General features: G+C 39.6%; 1 long non-coding RNA gene across 3 annotated transcripts in view; it reads right to left on the bottom strand.

Moving 5' to 3' along the window:
- Positions 1-17630: 17630 nt before the first annotated feature.
- The window catches only part of LOC102026663, a 38735-nt gene continuing 29028 nt past the window's right edge, over positions 17631-27337 (bottom strand). For 2 of the 3 annotated variants that reach the window (XR_261486.1, XR_261485.1), the window contains exons 3-4: positions 26132-26238; positions 17631-17897 (exon numbers count right to left, since the gene is read on the bottom strand). This is a non-coding gene — a long non-coding RNA (uncharacterized LOC102026663). The remainder of the gene's footprint in view (positions 17898-26131; positions 26239-27337) is intronic. The other variant, XR_261487.1, reaches the window with a different exon arrangement.

The raw sequence follows: 27337 nt of genomic DNA on the forward strand, positions 1-27337 counted from the left end.
CTGCACAGACTCAATGTTAAAAGAACATCCTTTCCTAAAGCTAGAGCCCAGGCATTCAACAGCCAGGGAAGGTATTGGATGAGCATCTGCACCTTGCCTACTCCACAAGAACCTGGAAGTATCTCAAGGTGCAGAATGGAGTCGTTATGTCTGAATTACAACACATGCAGCCTTCATTTTGCAAAGTTCCCACCTATACAGATTTCAGCTACAGTGGTTTAGTTCAATGCCATCAGTCTCCCAGCAGCATGGCTCAATTATTAGTTACCACAGTATATTAACTGCCTGAATGAAATACAAACTTCGCTGCCATGCCTTAGGTCCACAAGCCACTACATAAGTGATAGATTCCCCCTGTGACAAGAGGCCAAGCAAATCACTTCTTGCAAAGCCTATCGTGCTTAGTCACTGCACATCTGCTATTCAGTTTATGAGCATCCGGCCAAATATGTGGCTGTGTGGTCTCCTAGTCTCCAGCAGTAAATTCACAGGACATTTTATAAAACTTGATAATAAAAAGAGAGAATCGGCCAACATAGAGGAAAGCACAACAAAGAAACAAGAAAAACTCTCAACTTCAAACCCAGTATAAACAGAGCACAGCAGCTGATCATGAGGATGCTCACCCTGTGCTATGTAAGGGACCTGATCCAACCAGAAATCAGTGACGTAACTGCCGGGCATAAGTGAGGAAAGTACTGGTGATGAAAAGGAGGAAAAATTGTCACCATCAAAAACCTTCATTATAAAAGAACTCTCAGAGGGCCTGGGGATTTAGCTCAGTGGCACAGCTCCTGCCTGGCAAGCACAAGGTCATGAGTTCGATTCCCAGTACTGGGGTGGGGCAAGGGGGAACAGACTCTCAGAACTATACCTCAGCATTGTAAGTACAAAGGACAAAACGTTAAAAGTTACTCCAAACTTAGAAGTATAATTCAGCAGGGCACAGAAGTGGCATTCATTCCTAACTTATACAATCATAAGGAGGCAGGTGTGATTCAAATACAGTAATCTTCATAACAGCCACCAATTTGAAGATATCAATATGTAATACAACAGCTATTGTTAATTCCCTGTCACCTTGTCTGAAATTCTATATTGCTTGTATTGTTTTTGTGTTACTTTGTAAATGCGTGTTTGTTAATATGTTTTCATTTGTTTGTCTTTAAAATAGAAAGGAAATGAAACCTTTTTAATACTCAGTATTTCTAATATTTTCAATAACATGGTACTGAATAAATTTTAGTTTCACTTTTTTTTACATTTCCCTATACAGTACGTTTATAAATGGCAGCAAGAAAGCTTTAATTATACATTTCCCTGCACATTTTTAAGTGACAGTAAGAAAGTTTTTGATGTTTCATAAAAATATTTAAAGGTCACAGCACTAATCGAAATTTCCCCCATTGATTATTGCTATTATTTTTCTGTGGTTTCAGCTTGTATGGTTATTTTTTAAAGTCACACAATACCAGGTGAAGCAAGGATTTGTGTATGTTGTGTGTGTGTGTGTGTCTTGAGGGATTCTGCTCACATAAGACACGACAATAATGACCTCTGGCAGATGCTGTGTCACGCACAGAGAATGGGAGACATCTACTTGTTCATTCTGTTAACCACCATTGAGCGTTCCCAACCATGAACATAGGCTGGAAATATTCTCTAGAAGGGGCTTCTGCAATGTGCAAGTGGCAGATAGCTGGTTGAGTATGTTATCCAAAAAGAAGATTCATACATCTAAATTGAATAGCAAAGCAGAAGCATAAAGCTTCTCATCTGATTCTCAAAAGAAAGCTGGACTAATTTCTTTTTTTTTTTTTTTTTTTTTTTGGTTTTTCTCCGGTACCGGGAACCGAACTCACGACCTTGCGCTTGCCAGGCAGGCGCTTTGCCGCTGAGCTAAATCCCCAGCCCCTGGACTAATTTCTTAATACACATAGTTGGAATGTGCTTCCCTCTTGGTTATAGCAAAGGCCATGAGATGTGACTAGGACTCTGCTTATAGAAGAAATAGTGAGGTAGATATTACTCAGCCCATTTCCCTTGTTTACTTAGATAAAAGCCCAGATTTCTCTTCATCTTCACATTCCGTATGGTTAAGTGTCTGCCCAGCCATGGTGCCTGTGGTGGGTTAACTATGACCAACTTGGAACACCCAGCTGAACTGAGTCAGTGCAGTCTTGGGTGTGGAAGATCCAACACCTGAGGATTGCTGCCAGCAGCATAAAAGGAGAACAGAAGGGGAAAATGTGCTATTGCTGAAGTAGCTTGTTGTGGTTTTCCTGATATGACCTCGGCTGTTATCATCATGAGAGGAGCTTGGGTCCTCACTGTTGCTTAGGATGGCTGTGATTCTCTTTGGGGGAGCTTTTGGTCCTTACCCTGACTGTTGTTGCCCCTGGCTCTAGTGGCAAAGCTCACTCAGCCTGGTGGCAAATATCCTTCACCCTGCTGGCACAGACTTTCTAGCTTCCACCACTGACCCTTGGGCCTTCCCAGTGCAGATCCTTGATATAGACTTGGATAAGACATTGTCATGAGCTCTAAGCCTCCAAGTGGACCACCTTACAAGTGGATGAGCCTAAAGGCCAAGCTAAAAGACTGGGGCCAAAAAGGGAACAACCTAAGCGGCTGAATAAACCAACTTGTAACTGCTCAAGCTGGGGATTTTGTGTTATATGAGACAGATATCTCTGTATTTTAAGCTGTCCCTTGTAGCTGGCTTTTCTTAATATATCAGATATTAACCTGAGAAATACTAGAGGCCAGGGGAGCCAGGAAAGGAGAGTAGAGGGAGTTAGAGAGGAGGGAAGAGAGCCATGAAGTTTCAAAGAAAAGACTCAGGAGAGTCCTGACTCCCACTGAACTTTCTAACTAAAGTTTCTACAGCAAATAATCCGCTTTCTCTTGTAAACCCCTTTCCAAATCTATATACACATCAGTGAAGACTTAAGAGTTCAGTAAATAAAAAAATAGAAAGCACTGTCACTGTCTTACCCAGAGGTAGTTTCATATTTACTTTTTCTCCTTGACAGTCTCGTTGCATCTGCCAAGACTCTCAATACAAAATGAGGATAAGTACCTTGGCAGGAGGCAGAAAATGAACAAACACAGCAATCGCGTGACAAAGGAGATAATCTGGAACTTTGGTAATGCTGAAATTACTGAGGAAAGGATGAACAAAAACCTGCCAGTAAAGGACCAAATGAAATGGCTGAAAACTACCTCAATCTGTGTCTACTCTCAACCTGTATTGAGGAGAAATGTCTGTGGGAGATTTTGTTGTATGTAATAGAGCTGGGATATCAAGACAACGTCATCTTCTCCGAGTCTTAATGACTAAATAAGAGATCCTTGTATAGAGAATGTGCCGTAACTGTGATGAGACTGCCAACAAACCAAGGTGGTATGAATTACTGCTACAGAGTTGGCACTGGATTTGTGTCAAAGCAGACATTGTTTCCCCCTCTTCTCCCAAGATTGCATAAGTTAGGCAAAGTCAAGAGCTCTGCCTTTAGAGTCAGATCACCCTGGTAATGTGAGGCCCACTAATTAGTTGGTGTGGCCTTAAGCAAGTCCCCAAATCTCTGGGCTTCAGCTTCCACACATGAGAACAGATGCAATTATAATACCAGGCTATTATAAATGCTTAATGATACTGTATAATAACATAAATCAAAATGACAGAAGTGTGGCATATATTTTAAGAGAGATGCCAAAGAGAGGCGAAACAATGCCAAGTTCATCAACAATGCCAAGTCAGTCATGACAAAATGCATACTTGAAAATGGAAGGAATGTGTTTTTTCTCTCAGACTGAGATGAGTTAGTAGTTTTAATAAGAGTGAATGTTCATTTCTTAGACAGATGAAGTGCTGCAAGTGTTGAGTAATTTCAGTGACCTTAATAAGCCCTGACCCCTGCATTTGCTCCCTAATTTGGATTTTAAGTTCCATTATTAGTGCTGTCATAAAGTTCTGCCCTTTCCTGGCAATTTTCTCTAGTGGACATTTGTTTTGCTAATTGTCCCACTTCTTCCTTTCTTAAATCCTAACTTCTCCTTGTCTCCTTTGAGAAACTGCACATTCTCCAAATCTAGGAAGTTCCAGGTTGACTTTAGATCACTATTACCAGTATTCTGGCAAATACATGGATTGGGAAAACAAGAAAATCCAAATGTCATATGAGCCAGCTCTAATTGATCATTAAAATTGACTATTGCAAGAGAATATGTGTGTTTCCCCTCAAATTCGTGTTGAAAGTTATCCATAATGCAACAGTACTAAGAAGCAGGACCTTCATGCGATAATTATGTCATGAGAACAGAGTCTTTATGAATGAAATTAATTTCTTTATATGAAAGACTCAAGTGAGATCATTTGCCCCTCCTCATATGAAGACTCACTGAAAAAGCACCATGCACGTAGAAAAGACCCCTCAATGAACACTGAATTGGCCAATGTCCTTGTTTGTGGACTTCTCAACATCCAGAACTGTGACTAATAAATTCCTGTCATTCATAAGTTCTCCAGTCTATAAGCATTTGTTATAGCAACTCAGATGGACTAAAATATGACCAATGATGGAATGGTGACTCTAGGGTTCTATAAGTGGCCCAGAGACAGAACCTCTGTCACCTGGCTTATATGTTATAAGAAAGTGACCCATAGAACTGCTGGCAGTTGGTTACAACTACTGGGAAGAAAGATATCCATACAAAGAAAAAATAAAGTAAACAAAGAGAAACAGAAGGAATAGCAGAGCTGAAAGCTGAGGGCTGAGAGCCCTGAGAGCTTTGTCTGGGTTGGGGATTCAGTCACACAAGTTAGTATCTCCTCTGTCCCTCTCAGTTATGGAAACAAATTCTCTTTTATGCTTAAACTACTTTGATTTGGGTTCTGTCATCCTTAATCAAAAGAGTCCTGATTATTATGGATCAAGTCTAAAGCAAATACATCATAATTTAGCTAAAAGAAAACATTAAAATTTTGTAGTGGAAAACATTAGAAAGTAGTAAGATGAAAATACTTGAATCTTGCTGCCTTGAAATACAGTTCTATCCATAGCTATATTCCAGTGGTTCCTTTATTTCATGGGCAAGCTTTATCCTGCATCTCTCTGCCCCCAAGGCAGATTTGTGACTTCCTGGAAAGAACATGTTCCTTACTCCAGGTCAGTTGGCCCTTAGAAAATTATTTGCTGGAGTCACAATACCCAAAGGCCTTTCAAATGCTCAGGATATTTTCAGGTAAAGTGTTCCTGTAACCAGATTCTTAAAAGTGTTACAAGAAGACAGATATAGAGGACATCGGAGGAAAGACACTGTAGCTAGCTAGAATTGACATGGAAGACTCAACCACTCAATTCAAGAAAGCACAGTGTTTGATGGTGTTGGAGATTCAAGTATAAATGAGCTTTGGTCCCAGAGTCAGAAAGATGGCATATGTGGAGGACAAATTCCTCTCATCTCTTAAGAGTAAATTAAGTTTAATAAACTTATTTGACTTATTTGACTATGGAATCCTTGTTTTCTTTTTTTTAAACTTTTTGGTGGTATTGGGGATTAAACCAAGGGCTTTTGTTCTGAACTACATCCCTACTCCTTTGCTAAGTTAAGTTGCTCAAGATAGGTTTGAATTTATGCTTTTTCTGCTTCAGCCTCATGGAGTGCTGGAATTACAGGTGTGCACCACCACCCTTGATGGGAACCATTATTTTCTGAACACCTGTAATTACTGCTGTTTTAGATAAGTGTTAACATACTGCGGAACTATTAGGATTATTTCATGTAAACTAATGACAGCTCCAACTTTCGGAGAACTTCTTAGGTATCAGGCACCATATGAGGCAGCTGGCATGCGATATATACCCCAATGTATTCTCACAGCAGTTATTTAATGTTGTGGGATCATGGGCCCCACTAGATGGGGAAACTAAGTTTTCATATGGTTCAATGACTTGGGTGCTCCCAAGTAGTGTTCCGTGAGGACTGCTCTGCTCTCAATGGGGGGATAAGAAACTTACAATAGAGTGTTAACCAACGTGGTGCTTCTTTCCTGGACAGAGTCTTGTCACTGAAAAGAAAAAGTCATTGAAAGTAGTAGTGTGCTTAATGATGTGGCTGATTTCCATCCTGGTGCAAGCTCCTCATCTCCTCGCTGCCTGGGAGCACAGTCCGTGGATGGGCAGAGGTCTATGAACTACACCTTGTGCAGCCCCCAGGTCACAGGACTCCTTGAGGAAAGGAGCTGGCATTAAACACAAGTAAGTCTGGCTTCAACGCCTCCTCTCTTAACACCACGAAGATCTACCACTTCCTTAATTTCATTTCTACTTCCACCAACCATTTTCCCAGTTTCCGGGCTGTCAAAGCTGGATTTCTCAAGCCCCTGAGAAAGACACTCAAACAAGTAAATATTTCCTTTTGGAGGAGAACAAACCCATTAGCCCAAGCAGAGCCTGTGGAGCCTTAGAGATAAGGCCATTATGGCACAGCCACGGGTCTGGCAGTTGAATTGATGCATCCAGGGAGCAGGGAGGAGCTGAGCCCCATTCTGACTTATGACTGCTTCGACAGCGGGAGACCTTGCCACAGAGTTCCTTTTGAGATTTAATCCATTGTAGCTTATAATTAGGATCGCCAGTTTCACAGCTGAGTGAATTAGTGAGGCTGACATGGAGACCTGGCAAAGTCTGGAATGAGAAGGTTTATTAAAATTAACAGCCAGAAAAAATTGATCTGAAACAGTGAGTCAGGCTGCTGGGGAGCTAGTGTCAGGAGTTTCATGAGGCATGCTGTGATGATTTTCACAATAAAGGGAAGGGGGCAGCTGCATTCTCCCACACCTCTGCTTCCTGCCTGTACCTGAATTATTTTTAAAGTACATACTTTCCCTTCTCTAACTCTTACAGGAAAACTACTAGAGTCTAAGAAGCCATAGTATATTTTAGTTCAGCTCATTTTAGTTCAGCTCATAGTATATTTTTGTTCAGCTCATTTGAATTTTATTCAAACATTTATTAAGTCAGTACAATATGTGTCAGGCATTGCATTGAGTATTAAAAATTAAAAGAGAGGAAAAAAGAAGAGAGATATGCTGAAGCATCACAAAATTTGAGATAAAGCAACCCTGCTGTTACAGACCCAGCCATAGAAGCTGAGACATACAGAAAAGTCTTAGGATCACATCAGCTTGACACACAGGCCAATAATGAGGCAGGGTGAAACAAGTCTTCAGGGTAATCACTGTAAGAGGTAACATTTATTGACATGCCAAGTGCTGTGTTAAGTATTTCACCTGTGTCAATGCATTTAATTCTCACCATTACTGTAAGGTAAGTCTTAAGCCAGGAATAGTGGTGCACACCTGTAATCCCAGCGCTCAGGAGGCTGAGGCAGGAGGACACTGCCAGTTCGAGACCAGATGGAGTACAAAGTGAGCTCAAGGCCAGCGTGAACTGCATAGTGAGAGCCTGACTGAAAAAGACACACACACAAAAAAGGTAAGTCTTACTAGATCCCTTTTACACATGGAGAAACCAAGGCTGAGAGAAGCAAGATAACTTGTCAAAGTTTACAGTGAGTACATGTTAGATTTTGACCACAAACCCAAGCATTCTGGCTTTAGAGTCCTTGTTCTTGGCTTTAGAGTCCTTGTTCTTGGCTTTAAACTCTTTTGAAATGCTTGTTAGGCACATCCTTCTACCAGCTGAAAACTATTTTCTTTTTGTCTGATTCATCATGAACTACCAACTCCTGAATTCAAGCTATGTATTTTTCTTAACTTGAGGATACAGAAAGCAATCAGGCCTAAGCTGTGGGCAGCTCTCCTTGGCTGACAGGGCATATACAGAAAACCTTTGCCAGACAGATGACCTTCCATACAAGAAAAAGATTTCATGCTACAATGCCAAACTGCATGGTTCACGCCGTATGTTAGCTTTCCATCAAAATATCTAAGATGATCCATTTGGGAGAAAAGCTTATTTTACTTCCAGTTCTGGAGATTTCAGTCTATGCGTGACTGGTTTGTTGTATTGGGGCCTATGGCCAGGCAGTAGATCATGGTGGAAGTATGTGACAGAGAAAGCCAGAGGAAGCCACTTGTCTGAAGGAGGCCAGGAAGTGAAAAGAGAAAAAGCATGCCCTCCCCATGACCTCACTCCTTCCAGGAGACCCTTCCTCCTAAATGTTCCACCACTTTCCCACAGCACCAAAGGCCAGGGGAGGATCAAGCCTTTAAAACATAGAGGGTATTTCACATCCAAATAGAAGCATCCTTTTTGCAGAGAGACTAGAAAGAAATCTAGAATAATAGTTCCCAAACTTGGCAGCATCTGGTGAGCTAATAAAAAATTGATATCCATCCACAGAGAGCTGGACTTAATTGCCCATCAGAGTACTGCGTGTCAGTCTCAACCTCTGCCTAGGTGATTTTAATGTGTAGCAAGCCATGAGAATGATTGATCTATTATTTATTGCATCACAAGTAAGACTAAAAAACAAGAGGGATCGCTCGATGCTATTTATTTTAACACAGCTGCCATATTACTTCCCACTTTCATATCCATTCTACATCAAGACTAATGTGAAATAGTTGTTCTCAGTCTTGAGTGGCCAGTTAGGATCATCTGCAGAGCTTGCTAAAAGGGATTCCTGGACCCGCACTCAGAGCTCCTGATTCAGTGGGCCTAAATGACTGCTAAATTAAAGGGCTATGTCAGTGTTAGTGGTTTTTTTGGTAAACTTGTGAAGAAGCACACAAAAGCTCTAGCCAATAAGATGTGCTGTGAAATGGAATTTTTGCATTTAAGGCAATTTGTTAATTAGGAGTTAGGCTAAAACTTAGTTCTAGATACATTAGATTTATATATATATATATATATATATATATATATATGGCCTAGTGATAGCTAAAAAATATGTCTCAAGTGTATGAAAGAATAAAAATTTTATTATATACAAATATCAGGATATCCTAAGGTCATAAGGTAAGAGGGGTTTTCGGATTGTAACTACAAATACATGTATACACATGTCTTCTATTCATTTCCACTAAGTATGGATTAACACTTTATGATTGTGGTGTGGGAAAAAAACAACATACCCTTTAAGCTAAATTACAGCTTACTTGACTATGTCAAGGCCTAGCAGCGATTTGAATAATAGCACCCTTCTCCAAATTAAAAAAATATGAAATGCATGACACAACAGTTATATTTGTTCATGGGTGATTAGTCATTAGCCTGCTGAGAGGCCTTTTTTAAAGGGTTGAATTGTGTGATCTAAAGTAGGAACAAAATTCCAGACACTTTCTCACCAGAAACCCCGTACATTACGGGTCTGGAGGAAGAAGGACACATGCCCACTCAAAACCTGGTATCAAAGGAATCCTATTGGAGGTGATATACATGTTACCTAAACAACTGTAATTGTAATTGTAATTGTAAACAATCGCTAAGTGTGACCTGAGAATTTTTATCTCTAACAAATCCCCAAGTCAGTTTTTTTTTATAAAGCTGATCCAGAAGCAAGTAATATACGGTGCACCTTGCAAGATAAACTCCTATGTAAAGTTACCAGCAGTTGCTTTATTGGCAAGTGGAAATATATCTCAGGCCTTAAAATTATTGAAAAGGGAAAGAATATGCTAAGTGTCATAACCAGTTTCTATAGGCAAGGGTAGGAATTTGTTTCTCTTAAGGGGCAGAATCTTTTCTCCTTCTTGTGCAGAGAAACTAGTTTGCTGGCTTTGTTACTGTGTTCATCTACATTTTCCCCTGGGGAAAACCAGAACCTAGCTAGGACTCCAAATGTGGATGCTTCAGACATTTGAAGAACTTCAGTCAATAGTGCAACAGGCCTTTTTTATGGAGGAACAACTACATCTCATTTCTAACACTTTTTGTTCTTTCTCAGGCAAGGTCCAGAGAGAGGTGGGGACTCCAAATTTGGGAAAAGCTGGGTAGATAAGGATGAGGAATTCCCAAATGGTGGCACAGTAAGAGTGAGGAGGAAAAGAGAACAATGAGGGCAGAGGGAGCTGGGGATTCTAGGAGGAGCAATAAATGCTGCTTGGTATTGAGTTTTCCCGCATGTTGCTCCCACTGCTACCTTTATGGCCCTTACAATATTCCAGGAGATGTCCTGACTTCTTTACAGATTCTGATTCATTTACAGCTCATAGCAGCCCTGTGGAGCAAATTCTATTACTACCTCCATTTTATAGATGAGGAAACCAAGGCAGCAAGAAGTTAAGTAACTCGCCCAGGATCACTGTTATTAAAGAGCAGAGAACTTGAGCACAGCAATCTGGTTTCAGAGTCTGAGCTTTTATCTTATGATGACAATGGAAGAGCTGACTCTCCCTTCATATATACTTTTCCTCGGTGCCCAGATATTTCACAGGCATTATCTCAGGGACTCCAGATGACAGCTATGAACTAGGCTGTATTGTCATCCTGCTCGTTCCACAGAAAAGGAAGATTATTATTAAACACCTCTACCTGGCAATATCTATGGTTGAGGAGGAATTAGGCTGAGCCCGTCTTTAAGGACAAGTAGTCAGAGGAAACACAATACACAGGAGAAGCAATTTTAAGGAGCCACTGTGGGACAGACTGAGAAGCCAAGAGAGCACCTTGAGTGAGAAGGGATGAAGTTAGACTGGGCTCCTGGAATCAACAACCTTGACTGGGGGCCCAGTGCAGGGCTCACGGGCACCACTGCTTGTAGTCATGGTGAACTGGATCTTGGCATTTCAGGTAAGGTGTCTGCTCTAGGTCTGGAGAATTTAGATTCACTCATTCAACAAATTTTTATGAATCACTACTATGGCCCAGGCACTGTTCTAGGAATTCAAGGTTTGTCATGAACTAAAGAGATACAAGCTAGGTATCCTAGAGAATCACGTATGGTTTTAATTTGCAACTTTGCATCAAAGCCCACATGAAGGATGCAGATTGAAATGTGAGGAGACCTTTCTAATGTTTTCCATCATTCAAACTCTGGAGTTTTCCTTTCTGTAAACTACAGAATTCCTACTTTACCTATACAGTGGAGTTGCAAGAAGATAGCAAATAAATGCTCAAAAAGAAAGTATCCTATATCCACAAAAAGCAAATTTTCCCTCTACTTTAAACCTACTTTCTGCTAAACTTTTGTATAATTGTCAAAAACACATTGCTCAAGAGAGCAGGTAAGGCCACGCTGTCTATTATTCTTGTTTGAGCTCCTGGACTCCTGTTCTCCAGAGGGGCTTGGCAGATGATTAACAAGTCATCTGATGAATATGCAACACAATTCAGGCTTAATAAGTTCCACAGCTGTTGGGAACTTGACAAAGCAAGCAAAGTCATAAGAATATGTGATATTGGAAAACTGATTGCCAACTTCCCAGAGTCCATCAGTACCAGTTAGGGTCTCCCAGGTTCAAGCAATGCAGGCTGTTCCTATTGAGATAGGACTTCCAAATAATACAGGGGAGATATTGTAACTCCCAACCTACTACATGTCAGATACACCGAGTTTGTGTTCTCCAAAACTGAAGAGTGAATTCTAAGGAACAGTGGAGGTTAAGAGTAGGAAAACTTTATTGGGAGAGATAGTTCCTGAGAGAAGGGAGGGAGCCCGTAAATGTACTGCCAACAAACCCACTTCTCAAAGGAAGGTTTATAAAGCAAAATCATGAGTGGGTACAAAGTTGTGAGGTGGTTACAAAGTTGTGAGGTGGTTACAATGCGGGACAAAACTGTGATCAACCAGTAAGATCACAAGGATAGACACTTAGGTAATGTTGATCCAAAGGGGAAGCAAGTCACATAGCAGTGTACTTGGAAAGGACAAGGACCTTTTTGGGAAGAGATGAGTCAGCAGGTCCTGGTCACCCACTTGGGTGACTGATGTCTATCTAAACTTTATTGGACCAGGTGATACCAATTGCAGTATATTGTTTATCCCCTGGGGAGCTGTGTAGGTCTGGTCATTCCATCTTTATCTTGAAGCCTGGTCTTCAACAGATGTGCCTCTAGCCACACTTGTAATGTATCCTCATCTTCTGCATTGATTTCCTTGAGGGCCTAACCCTGTCTGACTGCCTGTAATATTTCTACCTAACTTAGCTGTCTATAATACTATGAGATAAATCACACTGGTGGCGGGGCATCCTGACCCAATCAGAAATGCCCACTCTAATGGCATCTTCTTTCCCCTTATAATTTGCCTTCTTATCCATCAATCTCTCAATTCCTAACACACACGCACCTGCTCTTGCTGACAAGTCAGAAGTAAGCCGTGCCTACACAGAGTCAGGTACAGCAGGAGATAGGACCCAAGGCAGAACTGAGTAAAGCATTCCCCTTTAGTAGCTACAGAGTCTTGGTAACTCAGTTAGTTTCTTGAGCTTTGGCTATAGCATTAGCAAAATAGACATAGTAACACCTAACTTACGCTGTCAGGGCAGGACTGCTAGTAGAGTACTTAGATGATAGTAGGTGCCTAATAGCAGTTTTTATCTGATTAGTTAAAGTTACCAACACATCACCATTTCATCCAGGAAGAGATCAAAGTATGCTTCTGAGTTTTTGTGGACATTGGTTTATTTTCTTGCACCACATTTATTCTCCCTTCGCTAGTACTAGCCCCATAACTTTCCTCTACCCAATGCATAGGGTGAAGATAAACCTGACCACATTACTAGTTCCATAGACAGCCCATAATAATTGGCTCTTGGAAAGGCATGTGACCCAAGCCAAGCCAACAGATGCAATGTTCTAATTTAACTGGAACTATGAGAAGAGAACATCTCAGGGCCGAGGGTGTAGTTTAAAGTGGCAGAGCATTTGCTAAGGATGTACAAGGCTCTGGATTTGAGCTCCAACATTGCAAAAAGAAAAAAAAGAATAGAGTTCTCTTTCATCTGAGCTTAAACTCAGGAAAATATAAATGTGGAATTACTAGAGACCCCAGGAAAGAAGGTAGCTGAGACCAGCAAAATTCAGGCAGAGCTGTTCTGATGACATTGTCTGAGCTTCTGCACCATCATTCTCTGAAGCCCTAGAACAGTGGTGAAACCTGTGGTACATGTGCCACAGCCAGCGGTTTGTTATTGAAAGCTCTAAAAGCCTCACCATCACTGCCCTAGAACTTTCAGCTACACAAGGAGCAAATTTGTGGTGTTTAAATGACTCTGACTTAAGGTTTTGGCAGGTTTGGTCACATGTAAACTAGACAGTCCTGACTTTCTGCATTTTACTCCATATAAATTTTAACAATAACATAATTTTATGTTAACATTTTTTCCCAAGTTTCATATAGCTCAACATATCTTCCCAAGAACAGTTCTCACTACCATTTCCCCAAAACCACTTCTGGGTAACTCGTTTTTGGCCCATAAATGTGGACCAAGTGCTAAAAGCAGCAGGTTCACACCACCTCCTACACAGTATCTGTGATTTGACACCGTCTTACATATTCAGTGATGCTAATGGTGCACATCATTCTAACAAAGCGAGGTGGTTTTTAATGTCTAAAGATATATAAATTACAATTCACAGCATTTGTAGGCACTGATGTTTTGTTTCTGTTTGCAAGACTTATTATGAAAGGTGGGGATTTTCCAAGAAACATTAAGGTCTGTTTTGCATATAAATCACTGTTTAATTCTGCAAATCAAAGGACTCTTAGAGGGAATGCACATGAAACTAACCACAGTCAGCCTCTTCCCTTCAAGCTTGCTGACCCATGGCCACATTGCATCCTTGTTTCTCTTCGGTAGAGTGCTGTTTGTGCTCTGCCTTCCTCACCATCAGTTTGACTTATTTTCAGCTCATTCAAGCCTAGGCAAAGCTAATGGAACCTGCATGTTGTCCAAGCCGCATCTCCATACCTGGAGATGTGACAGGTAAGTGTGGACTGAGATGACAAAGAAAGTATGTGAATGAGCACAGCACAGTGGTGCCTTGTCTGCTTCCACAGCCCAGCTCAGGGGGTAGCAACTGTGGAGAGAGTTGAGACCCAACTTCCTCAATAGGGGTGTTCAGCGACAGCCCACATTATTCTCAGCGCATGGTAACTAACCTCCATTATAGCTGCTTAGTGCCTTTAAGCTCTCTTCCATATTATAGCTGTTTATATTTTCACTGTTTAAAGAGTAGAAAAAATGAGTTGCAGTTTTGATATGCACATCCTTTTGAGCTAAATTCAAATCCAGGCCATGTAAGTTTCAATCTGAGCCTTGATATTTCTCATCTTTTGAATACGATCAATAATATCTACCTCTGGAACTGTAGTGAAGACTCTAGTGAAGATAATCCCTTGAGTCCACTGGCCAGGGCGCTGGGCCCTAGGAAGTACTCTACAGGTGTTTGCAGTGTGCTCCTCACAAGCTCTTCAAGGGCGATGCCCACATGTGTCTCCTCTTTGTGTGTCTCCAGCCATTAGGAAAACAGAACATCTTAAATATTTCTGGGATGAGCACATAGATAAAGGCAAATCTGGATTCACTAGTGCAATAATTTGATTAGTGTTTATCTCTGCCAATGGACTGGACTATAATGATCTCATTGTTCTTTCAGGACCAACACAGCCCTGGCATATAGTATGTATTAAGTAAATATTTGCTGAATGAATGAATGAGTGACCAAATGACATTATCATCATTATTAGGAACAACAGTAAGAAACAGCACTAAACAGGCATAAGTGGTATGCAAGTATGCACAAGTGTGTGATCATTTATATTTCACAATAAAAAAGACCATTGTGTCAATATTCTAATGCAATTCCATTCTGTTGCATTAGTATCCTTAGCAAGACAAGGAAAGAGGTGAGACCTAACCAAAGGATACAGTGATAAGAGGAAACTTTAGGAAAAGCTGGAGAAGAGATGAAAGAGGAGCATGAAAGCCTGGCTTAGAGTTTCTTGCATAAAAGTCATCCAAAGACAAAAGCAATTTAGCTCCAAAAACCCACATTTTAAGATGCTAACAAAAGTAGGTGTTATTTTATAGCCACCACTAAATGCTTGTTCCAGGTTTCCAGTACCAAATTAATGTTTCCTGTGTGGTGACCCTGTTACTCAGGTGCATTTTCTCCAGTACCTTGCCACAAACAGGTACTTGGACCAGACTGGCCACTGTTTATGTCCACAGACTGCCTAGATTTTTCTCCTACCATCTACCAGACAAGCCTGGGTCCAGAACTCAGGGAATTCTGCTACCACCCCAGCCTGGCTTCTTATGTCCTGCCCCAGGAAGTTTCCTTCCTCTGAGTCCTGAGTTATGCATGGTTTCCCCACGTACCTGTGCAATTCCTAGCTCTCAGGTTGCTCAGCTTACCTGTTGAAAGTAATATTTATTGTGTTTCTTTTCAGATTATGAAATGTACAGAATTAAAGAAAAATAAGCATGAATGTAGAGAAGAAAATTAAAATCTATATCGCGTTCCCCAGAAATAATGACTATGTAAATATATGTGCATATGCCTCCTTGTCTCCTCCACGTAACTGAAATTTAGCTCTTCATGTGTTTGTGATATTTCTGACTTGGTTTTCTTCTTAGAAATAACGAAAAGTACATTGTGAGCATACTTACTCCAATATAAATATTCTCTGAGATTTGATTTGTAGAACTTGACAAATAGTCTACGATTTGATGTACCTTAATTAATTTAATACATCTCATACTGTTGGACACAGGATAGTTTCTCCTATTTTTCACTATTATAAAGCAGAATGTCTTTGTAAGAAATTCATAGAATGAAATTACCTGGTCAAAAGCTATGTATTTTTAAAGAATTTTTGACACATGTTAACAAATTGTCTTGCCAAAATGGTGGATACATTTCCTAGTACACCCGCCTCAATACTGAGTGCTAATACATTTTGAAATGCTTTTTATGATTAGAAAAATCCATTTTCTGATAGGATTGCCTTTATATAATAGACTCCAAGAGTTTCTTATATAATAAAATCATTAATCCTTTGTTGTCTATGTGTGTTTCAACATTTTCCTATTTTTTTTACTTTTAGTTACATACACAGAATTTATTGATTCCCAGAATATTTATTAGTCCCTTGTTTAACTCCAATAAACCACTTAGACATATTACTTAAACTGTGGTTATTAATCTTTACCATTTTTTACTTTTAATTTAAAAAACATTGGCTTTGGGTTGGTGTTTCTGGTTTTTGTGTTTTGATTTGGTTGGTTTTGTTCATCTAGCATGTAAAAAAGGGAAATTGTTTATATACTTTTCCAAATGGTCCATCAGCTGTTTGAAAATTATTTTTTGAAAAATCCATTTTGATAATTGATTTGCAATGTTGTACATATCATATACATCTTTATTCTTGGGTCGGTTTCATTTAATGTTACTTGATAAATCTTATTTAATTTCTTATAGAGCAAGGCAGCCTCTGGCCTATTATAGTTCTAATCCCTTACTTCTTTCCTTTTCGTTTTTCTTTCTGCTTTCTTTTTACAAAATGTACTTTCCTTGGCTATATAATTTTTAAAATTTTATTTTTCCAAAAGAAATTTATTATCCTTGTTCTATATTTCATGTTTAAATTTTCATTGGAGTTTTGATATTATCTTAAATTTAAAGCTATATAAACTATTAGTCTTCAAAATCTTGAAATTGTTCACCTAGTAAATACCTTATGAAGTGAATTCTTTAATTTTATTTTAAAGACAATAGTAACAAAAAAGAACAATAGCAAAATGCAAACAAAACAAAGCAAGGACATTAAAAATGATATGGAGTTTCAAACCAAATGATAGGGATTAACAGTGGTTGTTATATTACATATTGTTATCTTCAATGAAGTTGCTCAGATTACCAGATGTGAGAATGGAAGATTGATCAAACCATTAAAGGGAATAAGAAAATAGTAATTTAAAAGAACAATAGAGACAATACATAGTTTCACTAGACAGGACGGTAGGAATTCACCAAAGTTTGTTATACTGCATATTGTTGTCTTCACATAAATTGCTCAGATTACCAGATATAAGCATGCAAAATTGATAGAAAAATATAATCTTATAAAACATATGTATGACCTATATAAATTAAAATTTTTAAAACTTCCTAAAAGACAGGAATTTTTTAAAATTTTAATTTATGTAGGTTGTACATACATTTTATAAGATTATATTTTCTATTTTTAGTGAACATGGTTCACAAAATCTTTAATTTGATAACATTACTAATTTTTTCTAGTTTTTACTAACATAGTAAAGTGGCTTTCATGTATTTATTTTATAACCAATCAACTTTTTGTACTCATATTGGAATGTTTTTTAGGCATTTGATCTCTTTTGCATTTTTTAGAAATGCCATCACCATTTACAAATAATAGCTTTAAATGCCCTTTATGATATGTTGAATTTCTAACTTTTCTTTTCGTATTACAATTAGTACAATTTCTAGGACCACTTTTGTTTTTACGTTAGATTTACTTTGAACAGAAGTTTTGGATTCTTAGCAAAATCGAGTGGAAATGAGAAAATTCCCATATACTTCCACTCCTCACAGACACGCGCATATGCATTCACCATCAGCGTCCTGCATCAGTGCAGCACATTTGATATAATCAATGAATGAACACTAGCTTAGTCATATCCAGCAAAGTTCATAGCTTATATTAGGGTCCCTGTCAGGAGTGGCTGAGCTGGAGATCATTCACACAGGGCGTGAGAGGTGAGCTAGTTGTTAGGCAAAGGGGTTTAACCTGACGTTAACCTGCCCAGTGTATGAATAAATGCGCTGCACTTGTTCAGCAGTTCTTTTCTCCACCAAGAGAGCTTCAGCTGATCCCAGCCTTCTGCATCTTGTCTTCATTTCTTCACCTTCTCACTCCCCTTCAGGGTTCTTGCTCCAGGAAGTCTGAGAGCCCTGTTGGCCAAGGAAGGTCACGAATTATGACAACTTTATAATTACCATGTAGCTATCATTGTAATGTAGTATTAAAGAGTTTCCCTGTTCAAAAATTTCTTTGTGCCAATCATTCATTGTGCTTCTTCCCCTGAGCCCTAGATACCACTGATCTCTTTATTGTCTCCACAGATTTGTTTTTCCAAAATGTCATTTAGTTGGAATTGTCCAACATGTAGCCTTTCCAGATTGGTGTCTTCTCCTCCTATTTGGTATTCCGTAAATGGTATGGTCTCCAAGGGCACAAACCTGGATGTTGCTATTCTACATTTTCAAAAAGGAGTTGAGTTGTCACATTTTGTGTTACAGAGCTTCCCATTTTTCTTGGAGATTAGGGACTATTACCCTGGGTTTTCCATTTCTTTCTATTGAGGGGATGTATCAGTGTGGTCACTGGTTCCTAACTGTGTATCATATGTCCTAGTCTGCCCAGGAGAGCCCCAGTGTGTATCTGTTATAAATACCTGCTCACTGATTATTTTAGTGGTCCCTTTCAACCTCCAAAAGTCTCCCAGTTTAGAAGCTAAATTATGTAATTTCCATATAAATGATCTATCTGGAGCTGCTTGCATGGTGGCTATGTAAAAGAAAGAGGTGACTTCCTCTGAAGAGGACATAGGTCTGAACCATAAAATACTACACCTTTCAACCAAAGGGTGACAGGCTATTGAGGCTGCATATGTGAGACTCTATGTCATACTATGATCCTGTGAAAGCCTTCTTTTCCTCCCATTTGTTTAGAACCCACTGCCCAGAATCTTAGGAAACTGCATCAGAGTCTGGACTTGGAAAGCAGCTTTTCTAACACATGAGACTTCATAATCAGAGGTCATCCCTCTGCTCAGTCCCACTCATCTTTTGCTCATTACGAATCCCTTTAGCTCTAGGAGGCCACAGCTGACACACATCTTCAGGTGATAAAAAAAGGCTGATGCAAACATAATAAGTTGTCGCCCTGCTCAACCCTGAGCAGTGGGAGGCAACAGTAATAATTAGGTTCAGAATAAATGCAAAAACAGAAGGGTAATGAAGCAGTCCACATTCCATTTGGTTACCAAGCAGTCATTCTTCCCCAGGTCAACAAATCAGAAGTGGGAATCATTTTGCTCACTAAATAATGAGCAGGCATATTTGGCAAGAGAGTGGTTCTGTTATTCCCCAGACTTCCTTCAATCTTCAGATCCTGGTAGAGGCAGGCTAGAGCCTTAACACGAACCCCACCTCTTCCCAATATCTGGAGGAAAAGTAGCAATGGAAAAGAGGTTCAGCCTTTGTGCAATGCTGAGTACTGGGCAAAGAAGCTGAGGCATGGGGTTGTCTTGCTCCCGTCTCTCTTACCTTTACATTCATCACTGGGAACAGTAGAGATGTGAATCCAGTATGCATGGAAGCATCACAGTAGAATGAACATGGTATGGTCAGGTCATGGAACCGAAATAAGGACAATGGTGGGCACTACATAAGTGAGCAATGGGATCCATGGAGCTGGAAGTCTGAAGAAAGAACTTGTGTCCTCAGGACACCTCTGTGTTACCCACATGGAGCCAGGGATAAGCTGACTCTGAAACTAAAAGTGCAGTGAGGTTTAGGAGGCAAATCAAGAGACTTTGTTACCACAGCAATCAGGGTATTTCAGTTACTATTGCTGCGTGACAACTGTCTCCCAAATGTAGCACCTTGAAATAAACATTTTATTTTGCTTGTGAATTTTGGACTGGGAATTTGCAAAGGAAATGGCAAAGCTCAGTAGTCCTCCACTGGAGGTCTTTTGTGTAGTTACAGTCAGATATCTGCTGGGTCACAGTTATTTGGAGGCTCCCTGGGATGAGACATCTAAGATGCTCACTCACATGACTGCCAGTAATGGCTGGTGTAGCTGGGAACTAAGTTGCACGTGAGAGTAGATTTCTTGAACAGGGGCGATCCGCGTGATGATCTCAAGGTAGCTGAACTTCTTAAATGATAGCTGGTTTCTCCCAGAATGAATGTCCCAAAGAACCAGACAAAGGATGCCTAGCCTGATTTTAGCCAGTCTTAAAAGTCACACACTAGTACTGCTGTCCTCTGCTAACTGAAGCAGGCACAAGACCATCCAGCTTCAAAATGGAAACACACACATCAAGCCTTTCAATGGGAGGAGTGTGAACAAATAGGTCATGCTTTAAAACCACTACATAAGAAAAAAAGAATGGTGGTTCATTATGCATGGCTGCTTGGAGATAAACAGAAGGAAATATAGGATATGTAGGCTCACTGTTAACCTCAGCAAGAGTACATAGTCTTTGTCAGGTAACCAGAGCTGACTTAGCCTAGAGCACTGCTCAAGAAATATGGTTGAAATGAGAATAAACATAGGACGCTGGCTGGAAAAGGATTGAGAGGTGATTTCCTTCATTTGTTCCTCCTTCTCTCCTTTCTTTCTTCTTTTCTCTTTGTGGGGTTATTAGTCACTCTCCTGCTGTTGGTACAAAACATTAGACACTCATAATTTAAAGAAGGTGAGGTTTATTTTGACTCATGTGTCAGAGGATTCTGTCCATGATTAATTGGCTCTGAAGCAGAAATGGTATGGGGGGGACAGCTGTTTATCTCATGGCAGCTAAGAAGCAGAGAGAGAGAAAGAGAGAGAGAGAGAGAGAGAGAGAGAGAGAGAGAGATAAAAGAAAACAGTTCACCCTTCCAGGTAACACCTTGGTGACCACACTCTAACCAGGTCCACCTCCTAGCAGCAATCAGGTATGAACTGAACATCATGCCCCTATGATTCAATCTCTATCCAAACACACGAGACTCTTAGAGGACAGTTTAGATCTAAACCATAACATGGGATACATTTAAGTGTGCTTGGTGTTGGAAGGAAAATCCCAGGTGAAATAAAGGAATTAAGTACCCACGAAAGAAAAAGATAACTGACAGCCTTAGGTTCCTGAGAAAGTGGGATAATGAAACAGAGTCAAAAGTATCAGTCTTACAAAGAGGGAGGGCAGTCTTCCAAAGGCCTTTCTAGATTCGTCACATTCGTCTTTGTGCATCCTCTGCCTCCCCTGCTCTGAAATTCTCTAGCACCTGTGATTGATCTCCTTTAATATATCAAATACATCAGTGTTAAATTGGCTCTGGTTTTTCATGTGTTTATTTTATAACTTCTGTGGTCCATAAGTACTTGCTTCCTGCTGGAGTTCTCACAGCAAACGGTACAGAAAAACTTGAGTTCAGTAAAGTCTCGATCAATATGCTACTAATTAGTGTACTTGGGCCACAAACTCAAAATCATCAAAGACAGAGGTAGATGATCGTTGAGGGGTCTCTCAGTGTCCGAAACAGAACCAAAGCAATATAGGTACTCAACACCTATTTAAGAACAAAACCAAGACACAAAGATGCTCTGATCTAATGCTTATTGAAGGAATTAACCAATAAAGACCATATCACCCTCACAAGTTCTCACATATCAAGGACTTTCCAGATATATCTACTAACTCTTGAGATAACCCTATTCCTGGCCAGAAGTGAAATTCCTCCAGAGATAAGGATTGGATCTAGGTTTTGTTTAGTATTACCTAAGGATCTACTACTACACACCAGATACTTTGGCATGGGGTAAAAATATTTCTCAGACTTGAAGGTTTCCCAAGACAAAAGATATTGGCTGCTATATGATGCATCTAAATGCCAAATTTCCAGGTGCCTTACAGGAGGCTGCTTTATTTAGATAGCAAATAAAACTTTTGCTTGAGCTTTTGAAAATAATGCCATCTATATTTCCTTCCTCTTAACTATTTTCTGTTCTTATATAATGTGTGTTCTGCAAGGCTGAAGCCACGCCAGGAAGTAGTGAGGAACAGGCAGAACATGCTCAGAACCAAGAGGCTAAAGCTCCATGTTAGTTGACTCTGGGCTTGCTGGATGCTTTGAATCAACAAGTCTGCAGGAAAACAAAGAGCACAAGTGAGTTCACTGTAGTGATAAAGAACTGTAGATTAGATGGAGGCCTAAGCCCAAGACTTTTTTTTTTTGTTGGTTTGTTGCTGTTGTTGTTGTTTTGAGACAGGGTTTCACTATGTAGCACAGGCTGGACTTGAACTCACGGCAATCCTCCTGCCTCAGCCTTACAAGTACTGAGATTACAGGCACGGGCTACCATGCCCAACTCAAGGACAGTTTTGATTATTTGGAGAATGGGCTGAATTGGTTCATACTTCCAAGAAAGGAAATTGAAGTCAAGGACATCTGCTTTCAATTGAGAACCTTTCATTCAGGGCTCCTTTTCTGACTCTTTTCTTTGACATGTCACTTTCCTCTTGGAACAAATATTAGCAGCTGAATGGGAGACAGACATTTTCTGAAAGTTCATTGACCAGTTTAGGAAGATATTAGATATCTGGAGGGCTTCTTCCCTGACTAGATGTGATTTCTCTATACAAGGTAAAGGGGAGACAGAATAAGCTCGAATGCTAGCCACCTCTGTCCATATTTCTCTCCCTCTGTACCTCCCTTGCCAACTTTACATAAAATATACAATGCTACAACTATGAGAATAAGGGTACCCCTTTTAACTAGAGGCAATTTACCTATACTCCTAACTTCTGTAGATAGATTATATTTAATTTTACATTTGAATTCATTTTAATAATCATTTTTTCTGAGTCTTGAAATACACAATCCACCCGTTTTTTAATTCAACATAAAGTTCTCTTGATACTTTTACAAATCTTTCAATACAAATGAGAGACTACAATTAACATAAGTGGCTGGAGAATACATAGCTTACTCTTTTACATAGCACAAACTGGAATATTAATCACTTCAGCTGAAATAAGAGAGAATAAATGGCAGCCTTTGATACTGACGTGCATTTTGAAACAAAATTATTTTCTTTCTTCTGCTTATTTGTGAAGCATTAGAAAATGTGGACTAAGCTTATCCTATCAGAAGAAAGAGGAGGATGAACATTCTCTAATCTGGGGCCTTTTGAATAATATCATAATATCTGTTTCTAGAAGCACTGACATTTTAAGGGTTACCTCTTATAAACTGCCAGTGAAAGGCGGAGCCCCCTAATATCCATCTACATAATGGACATCAGGGGGGAAGGAACTGAATGAAATTTTTGCTTAAAAAATATTCAGACAAAAGTATTACCAAGGCTAACGACTATCTTTCTGTGCTGCCTCTTCCTTAGAGGCAGATGGCATGGTACTCTGGCTTTCAACGGTCTTTCCAGTTACTTATTTCCTGAAAGGTTCTATTGTGTTTCTGCATGTCCAGTACAAAATATGATGTCAAGGTAAGCCATGTTCTCTCATTTTTCCATTGCCAATCATATCAAGTAGAATCAGTGTCACTTGTAAGTCTTTTACTTCCTTTTTTTCCACCCCATCTCAACTTCTACCATCCCACTCAAGCTCTCAGTACCTCACCTATCACACTACTGTGGCATCTTATTGCCAGGTCCACCATTTTGGACAAGAGAACTTGGCTGAAAAGAAACAGCTAGATGTGAATCTGAGGCTCTTCCACTTTTTAGTCCTATGAATGTAGTCTAGTGAGCCCACTTCTCAGAGTTCCTGTCTCCATACCTTCAACATTAGAGTGACAATGCTGACTTTATGGAACTGCTGTAAGAATTAAGCATAATAATATCTGTGAAATTCAAGTTAAATCAATTATGTAACTGAGATTAGAGCTTGATCCTCCAAATATGTGGTAACTGAAAAAAAATAATAGTAATAGACCCCAGGGCCCTACAAGGCACTCTTTTTCTATGTTCAACTTATCAATAGCTCCTGGTTTAGTGCAAATCACAATTCAGCTTTTGTAGCCAATTTATGTAGCTACTCCTTCACATTTATTAACAAGCAACACCCCTTTAAGAATATTTCTTAATTTCCTACTTTCTTTTCATGTCTGCTATGTCCATCTAATTCCTCTGCTACCTTTCTTTCCAGTCCATTGCTCCGCATTTAAATAGTTATTAGAGATGAAGGAAATATGAGTGCTTAGGATGTCCTTTAAAATAATAAGATCTCACACCTACAAGACATTCAGCCAGTCTGCACAGTTCAGATGCATCTCCTCTTAGCACATTTCTATTGCATCATAAAACTGAAATTCTCTGTAATATTTTCTCATTGTTGCAACAAATGGAAATAAACATACTGGCTTAAAAGAACACACACTTCCCCCTATGATGGATGTGATTATTATGTAGATCAAAAGTGTACCAATAAAATTTAAAAGTATTAAGTCCTCAGAGAGAGAAAATCTTTGCTGAACCAGATTCTTGGTGTAGACATTGGGCAAGTGGGCACCTTTTGATATATTCTGAAAGAGAGCCAACTGTGTTTGCTAATGGATGGTGTGTGGAGTAAGTGAGAACACAAAATTGACTCCTACATTTTTTGAAGAACTGAAGTAAACAATTGTCATTAAGTGAGAAAGACTGGGAGGTGTTATGGACTAATTTGTGCCCAAAATATGACTGATGGTTGTTAGGGTACCCAGAGTCTAGTGTGACTGGTGAACTTGTAAGGAAAGGGGATTGAACACACAGAGAAACAGAAAGGATTCATGTGCTATTATGGCTTGGGTCTAGAGGTCACCCCAAAGCATCATGCAGTCACTGATATTTCAGAAGACAACAGAAAAGATGACCTGAATACATCATGAGAACCAACAGGACTCTAGCCTTTGCAGTCTCAGAGCTGAAAAGGTGAAAGGCTTTGCTTTGAGAAGAGAAACCCAGAACACCATGTTCCAGAATGGTAGTGGCCTAGGGAAGTTGTTCCTTGGGTTTGGTTCATAGGTACTCAACCCCTACAGCCAAGAGAAAAGGAAGGCTGGCTACTACCCCAGATGGCTGCAGACCTTGCCGCCATCAACATGGTGCAAGTTTTAGGTACATGCAAAATGCCAGAGTTGTGCAGTCAGGAAGGATTCTTCCCAGATTTCAGAAGAAAGCCTGGGAGGCCAGGTAGTGTGTGCCCAAGAGGGCAGTGTGTGAAGCTGTGAGTATAAGGCTGAAGGTACACTGGAAAGCCCAGAAGGTTGAAGAAGACAAGAATGTGAATCATCTGAGGAGTATTACAAGGAGGGAGCAGAGCTGGCCTAAGAGAGAAGCCATGAGAGCTACACCCACCAGAAGTGCTATAGGGGCAGAGCCACCTGAGCCCTTTAGAGTTCATATCTTGCCACAGATTGCCTCAGAGGCTGGACATGGAACTACAAAATTTAATTTTTGTCCTGCTGAATTTTGGTCTTGTGTTGGTTCTATTCTTTTATATCCCTTTTATCTGTATCTTTTGGAATAGAAATGCCTATCTTTGTGCTATTGAATGTTAGAAGTGCTTAACTTCCTTTTCATTTGTACAGGGGCTCACAGCTAAGAGTCTGCCTTAAGTTTCAGGGGAGACTTTGGACTTGGACTGTTCACCAGTTCTGAAACTATTAGAAATTTGGCGACTCTTAAAGATAGACTAAATGCCTTTTGCATGAGAGGATTTGCAGGTTTATTTGAAGGGCCAGGGGCAGAATGTTATGGTTTGTGTCTAGATGTCCCCTCAAAGCCTCATGTAGTTTTAGGTTGGGATTTTCTGGGAGTGGCTAGATCGAGAGTATGTAATACTGATAGGTGTGTGATTATTAAATAAGTCCACCGATAGGTTTGGCACCACCCCAATTCTGATAACCTAGATGCAACATTAAAAGGGCAGAAAGACAATGTTAAGGTCCCTTGCTTGCTTACTTTGCTACCTGTTGTCTGCCATGAGCTATTTCTCCTCTGTGATGCCTGTTTTCCATGCCACCTTGCCTTGGAGCTGACTAGTTATGCACTGACACCTTTACAAACTGTGAGATAAATAAACCTTTTCTCCTTTAACTTTGAATGTTGGATATTTTGTCTCAGCAATGAGAAAAGTAACTAACATATGTGCTATTACCAGAACAGTAACTAAAACAATATTATGGCTCTCAGACCATTTTTCCTTAGGGACATCTGCTTCTGAATCTCTTCTTTTGCTTCTCTTTTTCCACTTTTTAGGTACTTTGTGACAGCATTGCAAACACCTGGCTAATCTGCTTATTTTTAAGTCAGCTAATTAGCACTTCAGCTTCTCTTTTCCATGTAAACTAATATATTCTGGTTTACATAGATTAAAACATGGACATCATCAAGAGGTTCTTATTCTGCTTACCAAAGTTCCCATTTCTTGTTCTACCTTGAATGCCATTACCAAATGTTCTCTTCAGTTACTCTTCAATAAATTCCTGAACTAATTAAAAGAAGTTAATCTTTGAGGCCCTGCAAAAAGGGATAGGGATAAAACATCATTCTTTGTATCTAAAGAATATTACTGTATACCTTATACAAAGATCCAATAAGTATTAATCTCTTCCATTGGTAGAAAATCAGCACCCTATTTACTACTAGATAGGAGTGGACATTTCTGATCCAGCATTCACAACACTCTGTAGTCTGGTTCAACGTGCCCATACATTTCACAATTACCTGGCATACTCATTGTCTCTAAATGTCTTTTAAACCAAAAAACTCCTTAAAATATCCATAGTGTATTCCAGATGCAGTCCAAATGCAGGGTAAGTACATTTAGTTCAACCTCTTCAAAGATTTTATATTTGAGTGGAAGAGTTTTCCCATCTTTTTCTACCTGGCCCTCTGCAGTCCTGGTGTAGGCTTCCTACCATCTTCTCAGGCTGTCTCCCTTCACCTGCACATTGATCAGTCACATCTTTTGTGAAGTCTGTCAAGAATCTACCTTTTCTCAGCCTCAGGGGAACTCTCCTGTCTGAGAATTCAGTGCATATACTAATGCATACTCATCAGTTGATGTAGTTTTTAAATAGACTTGGAATATTTTTTGAGTCATTGCATGATTAGCTCATTTTTTCCAATTTAAATGCAGTTCCCTCAAGGACAAAAACTTCCTTCTTTTCTATCCCACAAATCAAGGAGTGTGTATTACATTTAAGGAATAAGGTAGTGAAGTTTTGTTTTAAATGAATAAGAATTGCAAAATGGCATAAAAAATAATGCAAGAGTTTCCTTGTCATTAGTGCTGCTCACAAGTATGTCTGATTTTCCTTCTTCTCTGAATATGAGCAATTACACTTGCAAGCCTCCTGGAAGGTAAGTGTGACTCACTTTTGTCAATGAAAATATGAGCAGAAATGACATAGGCACCCTCTAGGAAGTTTTACAAGTGTATAATCTGTCCTTCTGGTCTTTTACCCATGGTATCTATCTACAGTTAGATTTGGGGTTCCAAGAACCATGTCCTTGAATGAGGCAGAAACAAACCTGCTCAAACTGAACTGAGATGGACATGAAACAGAAATGAAAATTAGACCTGATTCTTGAAAGACATTAAGATTTGAGTTTT

The sequence above is a fragment of the Chinchilla lanigera genome, unplaced genomic scaffold (assembly GCF_000276665.1).
Source record: "Chinchilla lanigera isolate Chin_1 unplaced genomic scaffold, ChiLan1.0 scaffold00030, whole genome shotgun sequence".
NCBI lineage: Eukaryota > Metazoa > Chordata > Mammalia > Rodentia > Chinchillidae > Chinchilla > Chinchilla lanigera.